General features: G+C 35.7%; 1 protein-coding gene across 1 annotated transcript in view; it reads right to left on the bottom strand.

The window, feature by feature from the left end:
• LOC130244133 (pleckstrin homology domain-containing family G member 3) overlaps positions 1-23,769 on the bottom strand; it is a 130,390-nt gene extending 106,621 nt beyond the window's left edge. Inside the window, exon 1 of the mRNA XM_056476416.1 lies at positions 23,648-23,769. The gene's annotated coding sequence lies outside the window, so the exon portion shown is untranslated. The remainder of the gene's footprint in view (positions 1-23,647) is intronic.
• Positions 23,770-24,519: the final 750 nt, after the last annotated feature.

Genomic DNA, 24,519 nt, shown 5'->3' with positions numbered 1-24,519 from the left:
GTTCTGATATCAGCTGCAGGTGTGAATGAATGGCGGAAGGAAGTAGTTCCTCATACAAAAGTTCTTCCTCATATTTTTGAGGAAAATTGTGTGATGCAGTTTATTTTCTCAGCATTTAAAAGAACAGCATTTATTTAATCCATCTGAAATGTTGCAGTATGCTGTAAACTTGCAGCAAAATAACACAATGCAACACCCAAACAGCATTGTGCAATGGCAGCTAAAAAACAAGTATTGCAAAAGATCCTCAATCCTCCCCGTGAAGAGACTGATACTGATGCTGCATTTATTCTATTATGAGCTCATAAGAAACTTACAAAGCCAATCATGGCTGTTAATGAAAATCGTTCAGGATTTCTGAGAATTAAATACAGTTGACTGATGTGCTGTTAATCTGCACTCACAAAAATAAAAGGTACAAAAGCTGGAACCCTTTCAATAGGTACGTTTTTGTACCTAAACGGAACATATTAGTACCTAAAGAATCCATAATGGTACCTTAACATTAAATATTAGTAGCTAAATGGTGCGTACTTTAACTTATAGGTAGAGCCAGACAGAATCTGCAGACATTTTTTGCCATTTCTGCTGAGAAGTTTGTAAAAAAAAAAAAAAAATCAGCGGATTTATGCGGAATGATTCGGCACCCGCTGTGTAAAATGTGCTGGATAAGTTGCCGGTTCATTCCGCTGTGGCGACCCCAGATTAATAAAGAAAATGAATGAATGAAAAAAGAATAGCTTTTGAACTTTTATTTAATGTTTACAATGCAAATTCAATTAGATCCACTCATTTTTTTTAAACAATTAAATTTAATTAAATTAATAAAAAAATTAAACAAAGCAAGTCTCTCGTATCTCTACTAAAAGACAGAAAATATGACGTTACAAACTGTATTGTAAATAAATCATATGAACATTTTAATATTACTATTATTATACCACAATAATATTAGTGAAATTAATAAAATAAACCCTGAATAAACATAAATTTACACACATTTACACAATAAATGCATAGTAAATGCATAGACTCATTGATGGGCTAAAAATCTGTGGATTTCTGTGTGCGCAGATTCCGTGTGGGCCTACTTATACATATAATGTAGTACCTAAAGGGTCCATATATTGGTATCTTAAAAGTAAATAGTACCTAAAGGATATGTACCTGTAGTGCAATTTCTCTGGACTGTAGGGGAAACTGGAGCACCCGAAGAAAACCCACGCCAACATGGGGAGCAGGGGCAGACTTAGTGATTTGGGGGGGCCTAAGCAATTCCAGGAATGGGGCCCTTGCATTTTTTAAAATAATCTGCATGTTAAAAAGGAGGTTTAAATGAATATATATATAAAAGTATATAAAATATTTAAAGTATATTTTATATATTTTAATATTTAAAAGGTACCTTTTTTTCTTAGTGTAAAATTGAAAGCAACAAATTTACAAATAAAAATCAAGCTCACAAACTAACTCTCCACAGCAGGGGTGTCCAAACTTAGTCCTGGAGGGCTGATGTTCTGCAGATTTTAGCAGGACACACCTCAACACACCTGCACAGATGTTTCTAGAAAGTTAAGAAAGAGCTTGATTAGCTAGCCCAGGTGTGTCTGGTTGGGGTTGGAAGGAACGTTCCATTAGGGGTGGGCGGTACACCGGTGTCATAGTCAACACCGGTGTGACATTGCGCCACGACATGGATTTTCTAATACCGTCAATACCGTGATAAATCAATTATGCGCCTTGAACGGCTGCATTTACATCAATAATAGCTAATTCTAAATAATAAGGCATTCAATTTTCTTCAAACGTTCAGTTGTGGTCTGAATACATGTCCTTATACTACAGGGCTCGAAATTGCAACCATTTTGGTCGCATGAGCGCCCGAAATGTAATCTATGCGCCCTCATAATATATTTGGGAGCATTTGTGTGTCTGAATATAATGGTTGTAGTGCAATCTGATTTGATTTTCTCTAAAAACTTGCTGAATCGCTCTACCCTGCTGCTGTATTGGTTTATATTAGCTGTCAGTCACTCAACGCTTCCCGCTGTCAGATAACAGGGAGCTTCTGTTACTGCAGGAAATGCAAACGGCTGAAGAGTGAAAAGTGCACAGGTTTGCAAACCTCACCTAAAGTTATAATAATAATAATGGCGCAGATGACAGCGATCATGACATGAGGTAAATGTTGATCCGCCAGCTGAGATCAATCGAGTGTTTTCGGAGAAGGTGCCCGAATCTCGATGCGTTGCATTCACCGCGTGTTCAGCGCAAATGTCTGCTAAATATAAAGTCTAACACTGTACACATCATCGCCAAAGAAACTCACCTTTACTAAGTTTACACTGAAACTACGGCTCATAACAAAGAGTGGAATTGCGCTGGTGGTCATCATGAGAATCCTGCTCTGTCTGCTCATATATTGGTGCGGCTGACTCGCCTGCTTTATTCCACCAACACAGAGAAATGAAGATCAGCTCATAACGAGACTTTTACAATGACCCAAACCAAAACTTTTAAAGAGTGATAGAAGTGAGACTTTCTTTTGTCCGTTCTTCCTTGAGATGTAGATTATTTTGCTATTGAAAGCAATACCATGATATTATACCGTCACCGTTCAAAAGATGAAAAATACCGTGATATTAATTTTAGGTCATATCGCCCGCCTCTACGTTCCAATATTAATGGCGGACCCCCGGCTGTGAAAATAAGTAATAATGTTAAAATTTTAACAGTTATGTACAGATTTGACAACATACGATAGAGAAATTATAAGGGAGCCCCTAATTCCCCGAGGCTCTAAGAGGGGCCCTTTTCTTTAAGCGCTGCTTACTTTGCTTATTGGTTAAGTCTGCCCCTTGACGGCAGAGAACACGCAAACTCCACACAGAAACGCCAACTGACCCAATTATTAAAGTTAACGAAAATGAACAAAAATTTAATTTAAAATCAATTTAAAATCATTTTCGTTAACTGAAATGAAAATAAAAACGTGAGTTTTTAAAATGGACTAGAACTAACTGTGTTGTGTTTATACATAATTAATTGAAACTAAGTAAAATTATTGAAAAAACATCCTTTGTTTTTGTCTTTGTAAATGGTTTGATACATAATTAGTTTGCGCTGCATGTGTTTGACCCATACGGCACCTCAGAGTCTATATTGGCCCGTTTCCACTGAGTGGTTCGGTTCGGTTTGGTACGCTTTTATGGCCGTTTCCATTGTCAAAAAGCGTATCGAACCGTACCGTACCACTTTTTCGGCACCCTTTCGAAAGGGTACCAAACACGAGAAAGGGTACCAAAAGGCGGAGCCACACGCGCAGCTGAGCACTATTGGTTTACAGAGATACGTCATTCGCTTACGCAACAAGCCAGAATGAAAACAAAAAACCGCCATTTTTGAAAAACACAGCGAGAGATTACAGCGGAATTATAAATACATATAATAACGAGCCATGGTCGATCTGGGCTCAAACAAACCTTGTCGTCGTCTGGATGAACAGCCACAAATCCAAGAAGAAGAGCAGATTTACCCTGTGCCCCGTAGTTTTTACGAGCCATTCTGAGGCGCGAGCGGTTTCGCTTTCTTGCTTGCACTCGCACGCGTCTAACATTATATCTGAAATAACAAACTTGTTGAGCTGATGATAATAACCTGCGCTTGATTATTGACGTGATTTTGAAACCCGATCCTGTCAGACACTGACAAACGCGAGAGTGAAGCGCGAAGAAACAAAGGAGAAGCCGGAAAAAAAGAGCACATTATTATTCAGCAAACATGAACAAAATGCCATGTATAACTAACTTATTATCTTCAGATTTTGGACTAATATGAACTCAGAATGACGGAATTACTCTCTTACAGAGGCTACATGTGCTGCTGAAGATTACAGACACAGATGAGAGGTTTACACTGACTGTAGGCTATATTTTGTGTTGTTTTGAACCTAAATACGGATGAAATGTCTGCTATGTGTAGTTCTTCTGTAGTTGGTAACACATCGGAGACTGTAAGGGGCTGTATGTGTTTATATACGTTCATTTATTTAGTTATTTAATATAATTACAGACGTTACAGTAGGCTGTTTCACACTGTCATTGATCTGCAGTTATAATCAACTCATGTTCATTGAAAAGTTAGTAATAAACATTTCTACACAAGTATTTATGTGTGTAAAGCCTCTGTTTTGTGAGAAGAGCTTCTCATATGATATGTAAGTGACCTGTACAGCTTTATTGTAGACATTTCCTCCAGCGAGAATGACGTCGACTGAAACTTTCTGTCATACACCACGCCCACCAAAAGGGTACCCTTGTTAGTGGAAACGCAAGCCTGATAAAGGTGACCCGTACCAAACCGAACCGTACCAGTCAGTGGAAATGACCCCTAATACTGCTGCCATTGACCAGATCAAGCTGGTTCTGCTCCAGTCATCCTGGCTGCTGCACCCGCAACTAAAAACAACGAGTGACATGATGACAGCAGCACGGTGACAATATTAAATTCGGAGACTTAAAATTATCATTTTTACATTTTATTTAGTGATCACGAATGAAATCGTTCATTTGAAATGTTCTAAGTGAACCAGTTGAACTAATTCACCAAATCAAACTGAATCATTTGAAACGATTCGCGTCTCCCATAAGCACTCTCATCCACAAACTACTTACTTTTTAACATACCTGATACCCGCTCTGAGTCTAAATAAATCAATATACTGCCATTCAGTTATTAGCACAGTACACTGAGATCAGATTTGAGAAGCGGTGAACTGATAAAACTGCATATGCGTGATTTAGTGAACAGAACACAAACAGTACATGACAACCTGCTATGACTGAACTAAACTTGAACAACTGCAGCGCTTAAATGAGAGGATCTGGCTGAATAATGTGCGTTTATTTCGTAACAGAAAGTCGTAATGGAGTTAAATAAGTGAATCATGCTTCAGTTGAGTTGCAGAATGTAATTGTAAGAAACTTTTCAGATCATAGTCATGTGAACTGACTGAAATTAAGATGGCTGACTACATATTTTTGGTATGTTGAGTCCAAAATTTAATCATGTTGATGATATGTTGAGACAAACTTGTGTAAGATTGTCACAAAAGATCCAGTTAGCATTAAAGATCTGAACTTCTCATCACTGTCTAACCTCAGAAGCAGCCTTGCACACATATTTTACTAAAGGCTGCTATACTATGGGCTGTTGTATTTGCATTTGAGGATGGGTAGATGGTTGTGGTCATGTGTCCTCTGAATATACATGTCAAAAAATGTATCTTTGATTGAGTTTTTATTATACAGAATTTATTCTGATCATTTTGAATCTTGCACCTAACAAATTAAGAAAAAATTAACTAAAGCTAATACTGAAACGAATAAAAACTAAACTAAAACTGAGCAATTTCAAAATATACAAACTAATAAAAGCTAGTAAATCTGCCTCTAAAAACTCATTAAAACTAACTAAATTTAAAAACAAAAAGTCCAAAACGAAATAAAAACTAAAACTAATGAAAAATCCAAAACTATTATAACCTTGAACTGGCCCAGTCGGAACTCGAACCAGCGAGCTTCTTGCTGTGAGGCCACAGTGCTAACCACTGAGCCACCATACCGCCAACATTGTTTCTTATGGCTCGTTTCCACTGACTGGTATGGTACGGTACGGTTCGGTTTGGTACGGGTCACCTTTATCAGGCTTGCGTTTCCACTACCAAGGGTACCCTTTTGATGGGCGTGGTGTATGACAAAGTTTCAGTCGACGTCATTCTCGCTGGAGGAAATGTCTACAATAAAGCTGTACAGGTCATTCACATATCATATGAGAAGCACTTCTCACAAAACAGATGCTTTACACACATAAACACTTGTGTATAAATGTTTATTACTAACTTTTCAATGAACATGAGTTGATTATAACTGCAGATCAATGACAGTGCGAAACAGCCTACTGTAACGTCTGTTATTATATTAAATAACTAAATAAATGAACATATATAAACACATACAGCCCCTTACAGTCTCCGATATGTTACCAACTACAGAAGAACTACACACAGCAGACATTTCGTCAGTATTTAGGTTCAAAAACAACACAATATATAGCCTACGGTCAGTGAAAACCTCTTATCTGTGTCTGTAATCTTCAGCAGCACATGTAGCCTCTGTTAGAGAGTAATTCCCTCATTCTGAGTTCATATTAGTCCAAAAGGTGAAGATAATAAGTTAGTTAATCATGGCATTTTGTTCGCGTTTGCTGAATAATAACGTGCTCCTTTTTTCCGGCTTCTCCTTTGTTTCTTCACGCTTCACTCTCGCGTTTGTCAGTGTCTAACAGGATCGGGTTTCAAAAGCACATCAATAATCAAGCGCAGGTTATTATCATCAGCTCAACAAGTTTATTATTTCAGATATAATGTTAGACGCGCGCGAGCGCTGGCAAGAAAGCGAAACTGCTGGCGCCTCAGAATGGCTCGTAAAAATCTACGCGGCACAGGGTAAATCTGCTCTTCTTCTTGGATTTGTGCTGTTCATCATGACAACGACAAGGTTTGTTTGAGCCCAGATCGACCATGGCTCGTTATTATATGTATATATAATCGCGCTGGAATCTCTCGCTGTGTATTTTAAACATGGCGGGTTTTTTTTTTTTCATTCTGGCTTGTTGCGTAAGCGAATGACGTATCTCTGTAAACCAATAGCGTTCAGCTGCGCGTGTGGCTTCGCCTTTTGGTACCCTTTCTCGTGTTTGGTACCCTTTCGAAAGGGTGCCGAAAAAGTGGTACGGTACGGTTTGGTTCGGTACGCTTTTTGACAGTGGAAATGGCCATAAAAGCGTACCAAACCAAACTGAACCGTACCGTACCACTCAGTGGAAACGGGCCATTATATATATTTTCATTCATTTTCTTTTCAGCTTAGTTCCTTTATTAATCCGGGGTCGCCACAGCGGAATGAACCGCCAACTCATCCAGCATTTGTTTTATGCAGCGGATGCCCTTCCAGCCGCAACCTATTACTGGGAAACACATACACACATTCACACACTGCGGCAAATTTAGCCCACCCAATTAACCTGTATTTGTCTTTGGACTGTGGAGGAAACCGGAGCACCCGGAGGAAACCCACGTGAACGCAGGAAGAACATGCAAACTCCACACAGAAACATCAACTGACCCAACCGAGGATCGAACCAGCGACCTTCTTGCTGTGAGGCGACAGTGCTAACCACTGAGCCACCATGCCATCAACATTGTTTCTCATATATACATATATTATAAAGCCAATCTAGTGACAGTTTCCAGCCTGTTCACTCTTTCATTATCACTGTGTATTTATTCTTCAGCCATAAATAAAGCACTGTCAGCCATACAGAAAAGCTCCCTCAGCTTTCTCACACACAGATAAAAGAAAAACACAAGCGACAATTACTTCCTCAATTAAAACGCTTCCGAAAGCCAAACACTCCCTAAAAATACTCCCTAAAAATGACCCGGTGACCCGACAGCGTCTGCGGGACAAGTCTTTTGGGAGGCTTAGAGTAACACGCATGATCCTGAGGGACAGATGGAGCGATAAAAAAAAAACCTTTAACTAACGTGCTGGAGAAACTGGAGCCTTTATTATTGCAGCAGTTTGTCTTGGCTGACCTCACACACACTCTCACACTTCAACACAGACAGACACTGATCATTCACGAAACATACAAACAAATAAAACTGAGAAATTCATTCATTTTCTTTTCGGCTTGGTCCCTTTATTAATCCGGGGTCGCCACAGCGGAATGAACCGCCAACTTATCCAGCATATGTTTCACACAGTGGATGTCCTTCCAGCTGCAACTCATCTCTGGAAAACACCCATACACACTCATTCACTACGAACAATTTAGCTTACCAAATTCACCTGTACCACATGTCTTTGGACTGTTGGGGAAACCGGAGCACCCGGAGGAAACCCACGCGAATGCAGGGAGAACATGCAAACTCCACACAGAAACGCCAACCGACCCAGCTGAGGCTCAAACCAGCGACCTTCTTATTGTGAAACAATCATAATATATTAACTCAGGAGTAGGCCTGCATGATTGATTAATTGTTAAAGGATTGTGATCACGATTCGACCCCCCACATGATCCTAATCCAGCATTTCTATGATTCAGCCAATTATACACTCACCGGCCACTATATTAGGTACACCTTACTGGTACAGAACTGCCTTAATCCATCATACACAATTGCTAGTCACCAGTAAATCAGAATCAGAATCAGAGAGAGCTTTATTGCCAGGTATGTTCACACATACTAGGAATTAGTTTTGGTGACAGAGCTTCTACAGTGCAACAGGACAACAGAGACAGGACAAAAAACAGATAATAAATATATATTAAAAAAATAGAAGTGAGTAGTGAGTGCAAATATACAGATTGACAAGTGTTTGTACGTGTTTATTACTATATGCAACGTTATATGTGCAGCTGTTATGTGCAAATTGGCATGTAAGTGTGTTGTTAAATAAGTGTATATGTGTATAAAAGTGTATAGCAGTAGTGATGTTGGTTCCACAATTATTATCATCAAGTGTTCATGAGATGGATTGCCTGAGGGAAGAAACTGTTTCTGTGTCGGGCTGTTCTGGTGCGCAGTGCTCTGTAGCGTCGACCAGAAGGTAACAGTTCAAAGAGGCAGTGTGCTGGGTGTGAGGGGTCCAGAGTGATTTTGGCAGCCCTTCTGCTCGCTCTGGATAAGTACAGTTCTTGGGGAGTAGGAAGGGTTGTACCAGTGATTCGCTCAGCAGTCCGAACTATTCGACGTAGTCTTTGGAGGTCGTATTTAGTAGCTGAGCTAAACCAGACAGTTATTGATGTGCAGATGACTGATTCAATGATGGAGGTGTAGAACTGTTTCAGCAGCTCCTTTGGGAGGTTAAACTTCCTCAGCTGACGAAGAAAGTACAGCCTCTGTTGAGCTTTTAACTTTTAAATGGTCAATGATCATCATTTCCTGAAGTAAAGCAGAAACACATTTCACACAGATTTTCTCTCTAAATGCTCCTCAGATAAACGTGACGCGCTCGTGATAACGCACACAAAAACAGATGTGGAGCAGATGATCTGGACTCCTAAAACTGAGCGCTTCTTCTGTTTATTTATCTTGGTTAAATTTCTCGCCATTTCTCAATCGTGGAACAGACAGAAATGAAGCTGTTTTCCACAGACGTCATAAACTCATCCATATTAAGAACATCACTGACAATATAAACACTAACAAAACTCATTCATTCATTTTCTTTTGGCTTAGTCCCTTTATTAATTAGCAGGGTTGGGTTAAAATATATATTTTTTGGCACCGGTTCAGGCGCCAATTTAAAAGTAGCGATTTAACACCGGTATTGAAATAACCCCAAACGATACCCAACCCTATTAATCAGGGGTCGAAACAGCGGAATGAACCGCCAACTATTCCAGCATATGTTTCACAGAGCGGATGCCCTTCCAGCTGCAACCCAGTACTGGGAAACACCCATACACACTCATACACTACGGCCAATTAAGTTCAATTCCCCGATAGCGCATGTGTTTAAGCTGTGGGGGAAACCGGAGCACCCGGAAGAACAGAACTTTTTTTGATTGGTTGATTGATTGTTTTATGTACAGTTTACTTAAGAAATATCTCAAATAGAAAGAAAAGTAAAACAAAAATAAAAAAGCAAATGCAAATGTATAAATGTGTGTTTTTACTGGCTGATGACTGACACTACTTTAACAAATACTTTATTAAAAATATATATTTTATATACAATGTATTTATTTAAATATAATGAAATATTTTTTACAAAATATAGAATAATTGATTAATAAACAAATAAATGAATAAATAAATAAATAAATACAACACCAACAATAGTAGTAATAATAATGATAACAAATGATAATAATAAATATTAATATTTTTATTATTTTATTCTGTATTTAGTGAAAAATTTTAATATTTTTATAATAATAATAAATAATTATAACACAAATAATAATAATAATATTAATAAATATTAAAATTATTAGTATTATTATTAAGTATCTATTTTGTTTAAAAAAAATCTATATTTTAATAATAATAATAATAATAATAATAAAAACAATTATAATTAATAATAATAACAACAATAACATTATATATAACATTATAATTAACATTAATAATAATAATATAATATTATTAATATTATTATTATATATTTATTACATTATTATTATCATTATTATTATTATTATTATTATTATTATTATTATATGTATCTATTTTGTAAAAAAATTACTTCAATATTTTAATAATAATAATAATGTTAATGTGTGTGTGTGTGTGTGTGTGTGTGTGTGTGTGTGTGTGTGTGTGTGTGTGTGTGTGTGTGTGTGAATGAGTGTGTATGGGTGTTTCCCAGTGTTGGGTTGCGGCTGGAAGGCCATCCGCTGCGTAAAACATAGGCTGGAATAGTTGGCGGTTCATTCCACTATGGCTACCCCTGATTAATAAAGGGACTAAACCGAGAAGAAAAAGAATGAATGAATAATACTATTAATAATAATCAACAATTATAAATAATAATAATAATAATAATAATAATAATAATAATAATAATAATAATAATAAGTAAATAAACAATTATAATTAATAATAATTATTATTATTCTGTATCTATTTAGTATAATTTTTAAAATATTTTTATAATAAATAATTATAATTATCAATAATTAATAATAATAAAAATAATAAATAAATAAACAATAATAAATAAATAATTATTATAATTACAATCATTATTATTATTATTATTATATAAAAAGAAAAACTTACTGTAATTTTCCAATGCAATAATGAGAAAAAGGGCCAAATTTAAGCACTATTGTCCTTGCCCTTGCCATATATACTACAGTAAACTACCACATTATTTTCCATCTGCTCCCATCAGTGCACCTTATTTCCCAACACAGCAGGGTACTTTTCTGACAGACATGCAGCACTTTTCATTTTCCTATAGGAAAGGTCTTTAACTTGAACCGCTTTAAACCCTTTCAGATCCACTAATGGAGCTCAGTTACAATAGAAACACAAAGAGCTTCTTCTTGAAGATCCATAAATCTCTCCATTCAGCTGTTAAACGTCTACATGGACAAATAACCTAAGAAAAGCTGCTCCCTTGAGGACATTTAACTCAGACAAGGTCAAAGTAAAAACACTGACCCATCTGAAAACATCCAGCGTGTCTGATTACAGCCGTGAAGACCAGAGCGTGAACTCTGCTGCGCTGGGAAAATCAATGAACACTGAATGGGAGTCAATGGAAATGACAGCGGAGTCCCACAGAAAATAAACTCTCGGGTGAATAAACAATTAAAGTGGCCGCCTGGTGTTTTCAGGGGTCAACGACTAAAGAAAACAGTGATGCACTAACAAATCACACACATTTTACACTATTAAAACACAACTTTACATCACTCTAGGGATTTAAATTTGCATGTTCATTTTTCCATGAAACACATTTATTTATTTATTTATTTATTTATTTATTTATTTATTTGTTTATTTATTTATTTATTTATTTATTTATTTATTTGTTTGTTTGTTTATTTATGGCATGTCAGAATTAATGGCTACATATTCATGGCAAACTCAAAAATATTCATGTTTTCAATATTAAAAACACACGTTTAGTTAAATACACAACCATGAAAAACTATACATACATATAAACATGCATACATACATATATATATATATATACATACATATATATATATATATATATATATATATATATATATATATATATATATATATATATACATAAATATGCCAACATTATATCATATTAATATAAAACGTAATCAAAAAATAAATAAATACAGCACCAATATATAATATAAATATGATATAATAATAATTTTAAATATGAATAAATAAAAATATAAAACACCACTATAATAATATAAAAAAATAAAAAAGCATATAAGAAAATCTATTTATAAACAAAAAATAAAGTGGCAATATAATAATATAACATTTAAATGTAATATAATAATAATGTAATTACAAAAAATGTAAAAATAAAAGCAACATCAATATATAATATAATATAAATATGATATAGTATAACATCTTAATAATTTTGAATATTAATAAATAAATTATCAATATAATAAATTATAATATACAATATACAGCCACATCGCACTGCTACGAGTGTGATATTGCATTTATACAACAGTTCGACGACATAATCGTGTGTAAAAAAAAAAGAAAGAAAATCAAACATGGAGAGTCTCAAAAACCCCTCTGTAAGAGGAACTACTTTCTTCCACCATTCATTCACATCTGCAGCTGACGTCAGAACAGCAGAAACCGCTGCTCATCCACTGACATCACATTAGAGCTAGTGTTTGAATGATTCTCTAGCGTAATGTCTAAAGTGTTGACAAAACAGCTGATTTTGCTCATATTTTAAGATTATAAGGCTGAACAGCATGAAATGCCATCAGTCTACAGAGATTTCCCAGTATTTCTCTGCTGCAATCGGGAGATCACAATAATTAACCTTGAAAAAGCCAGAGCAAACACTAGCAGATTACTATGGTATAAATACAGCACTACAACATACGAGAGAGATCGACTTAGTTACTTACCAGTTTTATAATGATTTGATCAGCTGTATTTTGAAATTTTCCTCCTCTAAGGTCTTATTATGCAGTCTCTGTTGCCATCTTGTGGCGGAAAGTCAACCGTTTTTGCTCTGCTCCGTGACAGTGTAATAGCTGCTGCTGCACTGAATCTCCGAAATTATAAATGTTTTAAAATAGTCACTATCCTTATAAAAAACTGCATAGTTGCAATCTAAACAACTACATTCTTGCCTTAAAAAGCCTCAATTGTACATTATGTTGTCCAACAGCTGCAATATTTGATGAACTGTATTGAGTTTATTGATCTGCTGTCACTGTATGTGGGCGGCGTAATACACAAGGGTGAAGAGGCTGTACGAGTGCTGTTATTGCAGAATATTGCACGGTTATCAGCCAATCAGATTCAAGAACCAGACAGAACTGTTATATATAATATAATATAATATAATATAATATAATATAATATAATATAATATAATATAATATAATATAATATAATATAATATAATATAATATAATATAATATTTACATAAAATATTTCCATTTGTCGAAAATCCTAATCATTTCCAGGAGAAACCTTATTGAAAATATCCATTATTATGTCATTTAAAAAAATGTAAACATTAATACAACACTATTATATAAAACAAATATAATATAATAATTTTAAATATTAAAGTTTTTTATATCATAATATATTGGTATTTTATAAGTCATATAAAAATGAATCAATAAAAGATAAAGTAGTCATGTAAAATGTAATAATATGTCAAATAAAATAGCATAATAATTACATAAAATGATTTTATCAACACAAATTGCCTTGATTTTATGCTTTTAAATGAAACTTGGCTAGATGACAGCTGTAGTGCAGCAGTTCTGAATGAAACAGCTCCTTTAAACTTTGAAGATAGAGGTTACTATGTCAGTATAGGTGACCATAGGTCGAGGTGGACACCCATGACATGTGGAGTCCCACAAGGCTCGATTCTGGCACCACTCCTGTTCAACCTTTATATGCTCCCTCTGAGCCAAATAATGAGAAAAAACCAAATCTCCTACCACAGCTATGCTGATGACACTCAGATCTACTTAGCCTTACTGCCTAATGACTACAGCCCCATTGACACCCTCTGCCAATGCATTGATGAAATTAACAATTGGATGTGCCAAAACTTTCTTCAGTTAAACAAATGGCTCGTTTCCACTGACTGGTATGGTACGGTACGGTTCGGTTTGGTACGGGTCACCTTTATCAAGTTTGCGTTTCCACTAACAAGGGTACCCTTTTGGTGGGCGTGGTGTATGACAGAAAGTTTCAGTCGACGTCATTCTCGCTGGAGGAAATGTCTACAATAAAGCTGTACAGGTCATTCACATATCATATAAAAAGCACTTCTCACAACACAGATGCTTCATACACATAAATACTTGTGTAGAAATGTTTATTACTAACTTTTCTATGAACATGAGTTGATTATAACTGCAGATCAATGACAGTGCGAAACAGCATACTGTAACATCTGTAATTATATTAAATAACTAAATAAATGAACATATATAAACACATACAGCCCCTTACAGTCTCCGATATGTTGCCAACTACAGAAGAACTACACACAACAGACATTTCGTCAGTATTTAGGTTCAAAAACAGCACAATATATAGCCTACAGTCAGTGTAAACCTCTCATCTGTGTCTGTAATCTTCAGCAGCACATGTAGCCTCTGTTAGAGAACAAATCCATCATTTTGAGTTCATATTAGTCCAAAAGGTGATAATAACAATAATAATTAAATAAGGCAGTGTGTTCACGTCTGCTCAAAAATAATGTGCTCCTTTTTTTCCGGCTTCTCCTTTGTTTCTTCACGCTTCACTCTCGCGTTTGTCAGTGTCTGACAGGATCGGGTTTCAAAAGCACGTCAATAATCAAGCGCAGGTTATTATCATCAGCTCAAGAGGTTTGTTATTTCAGATATAATGTTAGACGCGCAGCGAGAGCTAGCAAGAAAGCGAAACCGCTCGCGCCTCAGACTGGCTCGTAAAAAAACTACGCGGCACAGGGTAAATCTGCTCTTCTTGGCTTTGTGGCTGTTTATCAAGACGACAAGATTATTTTGAGCCCGGGTCGACCATGGCTCGTTATTATATGTATAAATAATTCCGCTGTAATCTCTCGCTGTGCGTGTATTTCAAACATGGCGGGTTTTTTGTTTTCATTCTGGCTTGTTGCGTAAGCGAATGACGTATCTCTGTAAACCAATAGCGTTCAGCTGCGCGTCTAGCTCCGCCTTTTGTTACCCTTTCTCGTGTTTGGTACCCTTTCGAAAGGGTGCCGAAAAAGTGGTGCGGTACGGTTCGGTTCGGTACGCTTTTTGACAGTGGAAACGACTATAAAAGCGTACCAAACCAAACCGAACCGTACCGTACCACTCAGTGGAAACGGGCCAAAAGAGAAAACTGAAGTGATTGCGTTTGGGAACAGAGATGAGGTTCTCAAGGTGAATGCGTACCTTGGCTCTAAAGGTCAAACAACAAAAAATAAGGTCAAAAATCTTGGTGTGACTCTGGAGTCAGATCGGAGTTTCAATAGTCATATCAAAGCAGTAAATAAATCAGCATACTATCATCTCAAAAACATTGCAAGAATTAGATGCTTTGTTTTCAGTGAAGACTTAGAGAAACTTGTTCATGCTTTTATCAGCAGCAGGGTGGATTACTGTAACGGCCTCCTCACTGGCCTTCCCAAAAAGACAGTCAGACAGTTGCAGCTCATCCAGAACGCTGCGGCCAGAATTCTGACCAGAACCAGGAAATCAGAGCACATCACACCTGTCCTCAGGTCTTTACACTGGCTCCCAGTGACATTCCGAATAGATTTTAAAGTATTATTACTGGTCTATAAATCACTAAATGGCCTAGGACCTCAATACATTACAGATATGCTCACTGAATACAAACCTAACAGATCACTCAGATCTTTAGGATCAAATAGATTAGAAATCCCAAGAGTTCAGTCAAAGCAGGGTGAATCGGCTTTCAGCTACTACGCCCCTCGTTGCTGGAATCAGCTTCCAGAAATGATCAGATGTGCTCCAACATTAGGCACATTCAAATCAAGACTGAAAACACATCTGTTTAGCTGTGCCTTTACTGAATGAGCACTGTGCTACGTCCGACAGATCGAACTACTATGTTTTTCTCTTCTTTTTAATTCTTTTATAACACATTTTATCAGCTTTTATTTTATTTTATTTTTATTCTTACCATTTTTATGTTTGTTTTCATTTCTCTTATAATTGTTTCTTTTATTCCTGTTTATGTAAAGCACTTTGAATTGCCACTGTGTATGAAATGTGCTATATAAATAAACTTGCCTTGCCTTGCCTAAAATCTTTCAATTTGTCATTCTCCAGGGGAAACCTTATTGAAAATATCCAATATAATGTACTTTCTGATAAAGCGCTTTAAAAAAACACAACAAATCCCACAAATGTGTGAAATACTGTGGAGCGTTCCAGCACCTACAACCACAAACATGCAAAGCAAATGTTTGACGGGACTAACAGGCATCATTCAGAGCTCTTATGAAAGCGATAAGACGCAGACTTTCACTAAATCAACACCTCATCATTTGCTAATCAAACCACTATAAGCCCAAAACCTGATCAAAGTTCAGCTGCTGTGGACAAATAACCCCATTGTAGAGCACACAAGCTAGGGATGGGCAGTATGGACTTAAAATTACATCACAATATTTTCTGATATTAATTGCAACAGTGATAATTTTGATGATAATTTATATGCATCCACTAGAGCTGCACAATCGTTAGGCTGGTCACAATAATCAATATATGTACTCATCGCACAACACATGGACGTGAGCTCAATCATTTCTGGTGATGCAATATATATCGCCCATACATAAAAGCCAATTCCAGTAACATTTAGCTGATTGTGAATCATCTCTTGGAGCTGTCAGTGTCAGTATGGTTAAAAACACTGTAGTATTTACTATAAATTACTATAGTATATTTACATGTGGGTGTCTGACAGCTGAAAATAGATCTGGTAGCAAATCATGTTAGTTTTATCCTAATAAATAAATAATTGTTTAGAAAAACATATTTCGTTTGTCATTACGCTTGATAATTTGACTGACGTAATTCATATTTTACGCTTCCGAATTTCCATAAAGTGCACATCGTACATATCGATGCTCCCTGATTTTCAAGGTGCATCCTGGGACTTTTCAGGGCACAAATGTTTCAGTGCACTAGAAGAATTTTGCGATTGAGATGACACTTAAAACGGCTGTTAGGCTGTGTATCTTATCCCGAGGTTCATATAATCTTGGACACGGCCCGTATTAAGAGCAGATGACTGCTGAGGTCATCAATGAGTCTGATTGAGTGTATCAAGTTTAGAGCTAATCAATACTGAAAATATAGAAAAGTTTGTTGTTTGCTAACTTTTAAGCTGGAACTTAAACACCACTGATTAGCCATTGTGTTCAATAGATTACAATGTGATTAGTTATACTTTGTGCAAACACAAATACACAAACACTGGAGTGTTTAAAAGCCGCGTCTATCAGCAGATCCATCAAGGGAACACAATGGCCAATCAGTGGTATTTAAGAACATGTTGAACAGAGCTTAAATGTAAGTGGGAAAATGGGTAACCAAAGGCAATTATACACTGAAAAAATAAGATTATTCATTGGATTTACTCAATTTTTTTAGGTAAGTAGTTGCAAACAATTTATATAGGCTGATTATAAACAAACTAATTAAGTCGAACATTATGACATTTAATTTGTTTGTTTAAATTCAGCCCATATATAATGTGTGCAACCACTTACCTCAAAATGAAATAGCAAAAACAATCAATAGTTTTTTTCAGTGTATTGGCAACTAATCAATTATAAATTGGCAATTCTAAAATCACCAATGATCACGAATCCAGCTAAAAGTCTTCTTTAAATGTTCCACTGAAGAATAATTAGCCACCTACATAATCAATTACTTGTGCATTTTCATTTTTACATGAACTATCCCTCTGAATAACACACAAACACAAGCTCAAAGTGCATATAAAGAAGAAGACTTGTTTCATCTCCAAAGAATCAAAAACAGCAGATCAAGAACTCGAACACAGCCAAGACTGTAGGAGAACAAATCTTTGTGTGGGCTTTAAGGTGATCCTTAAAATAGGTTTTATGATGTGTCAACTGGAGAGCAGAATGTAAACAAAGCCACTGTTAACTAAACCAAAGTCACATTTAGCTGATTGCTGCTGCTGAAAATCATCAATTATTGTCATGTTTTGGGCTGTACTGGGGTGCGTTTCCTAAAGCCATCGTTAGCCAACTAAGGTTGCAAGTTCCGTCGTTACAAACATAGTTAGATGATTTGGCGTTACCCAAATCCAAAGTTCCAACGAACATTTGCAAACTGAGTTGCAAACTTGTATGCTTGCAACTACACCTCTGGAGCTGTGGTTAGAAACATAGTTCCTGGCTGAGTTCTATTCCCAGTTATCCCCCCTATGCCCTATTCATTTAGAACATTCTAACATGTAAACTTGGAATAATTTTTAAAAAAGCATTACAGTCGTCTCTCTTAAGTGTAATTTGCTTTCAAAGTGTTTTTACAGTTTAGTTTTAGCGATCTTCATGTTGCGCTCCCTTCCCAGTGCACTTTGAAAACATTGATTGTCATTTTAAACACAGCCGTGGCTCATGATGAAACTATATGTGACCTATTATTTAAGAGCAGAATTTATGTTACGTCTCCAAAGCTTGTGAAAACAAAAAACATAGCATACGCTAATGCTTTTAATTTATAGTAGGTTATTTATTAACTATCTGTACTGTATATGACATGGGCCTGCTGGTTAGAACATTTCTGCAGTGGTTTGCATGTGTCAAATTGTAAAAGTAGATGTTTAAAAAATAATAATAAATAAATAAACAATATCCTTAATAATAATCATCATCATCATCATCATTAATATTATTAATATTACTATTAAAGTAGGATTTTTTCATTTCCTAATAAATATTAAATATTAAATTTAATTTCTTAATAAATCGCCTCATTATTTATTTATTTATATGATTTATATATGATATTAGAATACGTGTTAGCTTTTGTAAGTGATTTTATGTTTTAGAACAGACTATGTAATGTTCTCAATAATATTTGTAAAGGAAACACAGGCTCTATATGTGCCGTTTACATATATTTCAATTAATATGGAAAACGAGTGCATGTTTTTACCATAGACTGTAAAATATATGGACGGAGTATCCGTGACGTTACCCATAGGTTTCTGAAGAGCGCAAAAGAAGCTACAAGTAGGCGCGGCCAACTGTCGCCATTTTGTTCGCGCGTCATCGCACCCACGGCGGGATACCAAACAAGGGCAAAGAGGCGGAGAGTGGGCGGAGCTACAGACACCTGCTGGCACTTTGCTTAGACCTGGCAGACAGACTTTACTTTGGGAGAAACGCTTGATACTTTATTACCTGCGACTCGTTTGTGTTCTGACCACATGTGCTTGGCTGTACACTATATCAATAAAGTGTTTAGACTGTTAAAAACACTGTAGTAATACACAGAGCCACTAAACATTGTTCTTATGATGTTTTTCTACAGGAGGAAAACGCAAATTACTTCCAAACACTTCAGATATAGTGTGTAATGACGTGTAAATGCAGGACTATTGATGAACTCCAGCATAACACTGTAACGCTTCAGATGACTGATCTAGAGCCTACAGCTAATCAATCTGTCACATTCTGGAGTGCTTTACGGGTCTAAAGAACAATATTAATGATAAATGATCTTAAATAATGCAAATACATTTATAGAGATGGTGTATAAGTATACAACTTTACTCACATGGGAAACGAGGCCATGTGAATGGTTTATGAGCACAATTTAGTGCACACAGCATCCCTTATCATCTGATAATTGTAAGAAATAAGTCCAAAAGGCAGCTGACTGAGTAAAGCCACATAAAACAACACAAAAATACGATGAATATGCCGAGATCAGTGGCTAATCTGCCGGATTCAGCTGAGGTGAAGTGACGGCGACCAGCGAGACCTAGCTGTCACTCAAGTGGCCACGCCCTTAATTATGCAAACTTAATATAACCTAATATAAAGGAAATGGATGAGTTATAAATAAATTCACCCCCCTCACAGTTGTCATGGAGGGTAATAATAGCTATATGAACCAAAATCGTTCTCTGTACCAGGCTGTAAACACCTTTTATTCTGTTGTAAAGTTGGCCATTCTAACAGTGGGCTCAATTGCAGTTTGCTCTATTATGGAGCCAGGACTAGCGGAACTTTGATGAATTGCAGTTTCAGTTACTTCCGTATTGGCTTCCCAAGGGAGCGCGGGAGGTTGCCGCTTGGTTTTTACCAAAACTAATATTGGATTTTTTTAAATGCGTGTGCGTGTTAAACAATAGAATTTGCACTAAGAAAGTATGGGGTTTTTCTCTAAAGTAGTAGTTCCTCCACCCCGTTTACAGCATCATTATGGGTGTTTTACGCTATAACTAACGTGGTTAAAACGATGACTCTGCGACAGAAAAATTACGGGTTTTGGGAAACACTCCTCACTACATAGTTCTTTTCCCAAACGATGCATCGTACCATGATAGTTGAGCTGCAAATGACGTCATTGTTTGGGAAACGCACCCCTGATTGGTTAAAGGCACCCTTAATACGGGCCGGATCCAAGGTTTTGCAAAAATATTTGAAACAGGAAAGGCATTTAGAGTATTATAGAAAGACAAAAGCTTCATAGGATTATAGACCGACTGGCAAAAGTTAAACACAAATCAAGCAGAATAGAGAAACAACAACAACAACAACAACAACAACAACAACAAAAGCTGTTTACAGCAAGAATCTTGACAGCATTAACATTTCATCTACCTGTGCAAAACTGATAGTCTAATATCTTCATTAATACTGCTCATATGCGTGTTTTACCACAGTCTGTCAAAATAACACACACTTCTCCTTCCTACAGAGTCCTTCTCTAGTTTTTCAGCAGTTGTTTCCGTGGTTTAGACAGCTGAAATAGACAGCAGCGTGTCCAGTAGTGCATTAACAGTGTACCCTCCACTGTTGTTTACATCTGAGTTACAGCAGTGTGGCTGAACATACGTCGGGAACTGAGCAAATCTTGACATAAATGCAAACTCTCCATGGTTTGACCTTACAAAATACAGTTTTAAAGCAGCTTCAATGTCTTTAACGGATCAGGAATAAGAGTCTAATCTAGAGAAATGATCGGTCATTTACATTAATAACCATTTAATTTCATTTATAGAACATTAACTATGTAATCCATGCTAATGTTTACATCAGAGTATCGCCGGTATGGCTGTGCATACAGGTATAGTGCAAGTATAAACCCTCTATACACATCTTTTCGCAATTATTTTCGAAGAGAAACAGTATAACCAGTTGAAGAAAGGAGGTTGGGTTATTTTTTGACTCATGTATGTATGGAGAACATTTTAATTGAGGTAAAGTTGGTTTTATAGTCGTACATTGGTTCTTTTTTAACATTGACAGCTTGCGACTGAGTCTATATTGTTTATTTACCATGCTATTTTGAATATTGGGTCTGAAATCACATGCAAGTATGACTTCAAAACAACATTAGCACTATTTAATTGACTGAGAACAGTCTACTATGATAGTCATTGGTTGATCATAACTTCACTATTAAGTATTGGCAAATAACACTTTTCTGAAAGTATATTATTATGGAGAAAGTCTGAACGTGCGAATATAAAACCAAATTTACCACAATAACATTTAGCTGTCAGTAATACTTTGATATAAATTCATAGATGGTTCTGCAAGTGTCCAAAAACAAAAGGTTTTGTAAAGATATTTGTAATTGTAATAGATGTTGGTTTCACAACTTGGACAGCTTTTGAGCAATCATGAGTTAAATTAAACTCCACTCATTCCAGAGTTGAATAGTGGTAATTTTCTAACTATACTGTATGTGCAAATACATATAAAATATAGGAACACCAATGTCAAAAATATATATTTAATATTTTATTCATTCATTCATTCATTTTCCTTCGGTTTAGTCCCTTTATTCATCGGGGAATGAACAGTGAAATGAACCACCAACTTATTCAGCATGTTTTATTCAGCGGATGGTCTTCCAGCTGCAACCCAGTACTGGGAAATACCCATACACTCTCACATTTACACACACACTCATACACTGCAGCCAGTTTAGTTTATTCAATTCCCCTATAACGCATGTGTTTGGACTGTGGGGGAAAATACAGGGAGAACCTGCAAACTTCACAGAGAAATGCACACTGACTCAGTCGGGACTCAAACCAGTGACCTTCTTACTGTGAGACCACAGTGCTAACCACTGAGCCACCGTGGCGCCTTTTATTATTTTATCAATTCATTTATATATTGTTATAGATCACAGTTTTTTGGTTTGTTTATTTTATTGCTATTACACAAGGTGTAAACATTTTAAATCGTTTTTTAATTAATAAAAGTAGATGCACTGATTATACGGTAAAAAACGTTCGCTTAATAATAAGTATTTGATTATCAGATATATAATGGTTTTCATTGAAAACACAATGACTTTTGAAACCATTAATCAAATTCCGAAATATGATATTTTAAAATTCATTATGTCTTATTTTTAATGCAAGAAAAGGTATACTTTTACAATGGATCTCAGATGTGTCTCCCTCTGTTAGGATGTTGCACCGAACTATTCTTCAATACGTGTCGTTAGATTATCTGACCTGTATTGTACATGACAAAAGTGGAGTTTTTTTTTTATCAAATTTGCGAATCTTTCCTGGCATATATTGATTTTGATATTGCTTCTATCCTGACAAGAGGGTTTAGGAATGTCATGGTTGGGTTTATTGATTGTTTTACACTTACTATTAATACTTATTGTAGCTTTCCAGACCTACTGAACTCCTATGCGTGTATATGTGCACCTGTACTTTGTGTATGAGAGCTGAACTGTACCTTCTTGTTTGTTTGTTTGTTTTTTTATTTTTTATCATTTAACTTGTCGTCATTGTTTCATTATTTTGCAAGGATGTTTTTTATACATACATACATATATATATACATACATACATACACACAAACACACTTATAAAGTGCATTATGGCAGTTAAATAACGTTACATACTAATGTTTTATTGGAAAATATGGTTTTAAAATGGCTTAAAATGAAGTAATAGTTTTAAAAATGGTTTTACTGATAACACATTAGTAATTTTCATATATATAAAAACCATATTATACAGTTTTAATTCATTCTAGAGTTCAGATTATCCATCAAACGTCATCGTGAAACGTTTCAGATGACAATTCGCATAACATAAATATATATATTGAGGTAAAGTTGGTTTTATATGTTCACATTCGGACTTTCTCTGTATATAATATATAATAATAATATAATTTCATTAAATTTCGCAAATTCAAAGTTGGTGCAAGCAAATGACTATCAAAGTACAACATTGTTCACAGTCAATTAGATAGTGTTAATATTGTTTTCAAGTCATACTAACATGTTATTTCAGACCAAATATTCAAAGTATCATGGTAAATATAGTGAGGGTGTCAAAAGTTGTCACTGAACGAATGTGCGAATATAAAACCAACTTTACCTCAATAAATATAAATAGCATTAAAAACAACAAACACCACGCAACATATTTCCCCAAAACAAGACATGGGAACACCGTAAACGACATAAAACACAAACAAACTTCTTCGTATTCACATATATTGCCTTTAAAGACTAAGAAAACAACTGTTTGTAAGTTTGATGTAACGTTACTTGATGTTCTCTGCGGCTTCACGCATCACAAACAACTCCGAGTCTCTAAATGAAGATAAAAACACTCACCGACTGAGTTCTTTGTATGTTAAGACGTCCAAAAGTTCATTAACTCCTCGTAGACATTCATAAATGTTTATTTATCTCCGGCTGCAGAACTACAAGACTCCCAGTGTGATCATTTCATCTGACTGAACTCGACTGAATCTCTCAAAACTGAAGCAGCGGGAATGAGTCAATCAAAAGAATGGAGTGGGCGGGGCTTCGCTAAAGAAAGTTTCTTTTAAATAATTTAATGAGTCTAAATAGAGCTTCTCAATATATGTGTGTCCACTTAGTAGTTTTGATTCGATATATATATATATTAATAGTTTTAGTATTTTTGTCTAATTTAGACCACTGATGAAGCAAAAGCACGGTCATGTGATAGTCGTTACTTTTCTCAGCGCTGTCAGGATTGACCAATCACAAGTTTTTGATTACTTTTATCCCACAGATGTGCTATCCTTGTGTATGGAGGAATTCTACTCCTAGAGCATGTAGACAAAAAAATATGCTATTCAAATTTTAGTAGTTATTAAACAGGTAATTATTATTCAAAAATTAGCTTAAGCAAAAAGACAAACATCACGTGATCAGGATGGACCAATCACAGGCGACTATCATCTACTGAACGAAGAGGCTGTATATTCATTCATTCATTCATTCAGGTATGTTATAGAGGTATGTGTTGAGGTATGTGTCGTGTAATTAACACTAAATCTCTTAATAAAAGAAAAAGGAATCATTGTTCGGCTCAAAACCAGGAAAACAAGGTTTATCGTTTGTGTTCGTGGGTTGTGTTGTAAGGGAAACTTTAATTTAACCAAATATGTCTACATATTAGCAGGTAAACATTAAAGCTGTCTAATTACCACTGGAAAAACTATAGTGAGGAGATT

This window comes from Danio aesculapii, chromosome 17, assembly GCF_903798145.1.
Source record: "Danio aesculapii chromosome 17, fDanAes4.1, whole genome shotgun sequence".
Lineage (NCBI taxonomy): Eukaryota > Metazoa > Chordata > Actinopteri > Cypriniformes > Danionidae > Danio > Danio aesculapii.
This window is presented reverse-complemented; position numbering and strand designations above follow the sequence as displayed.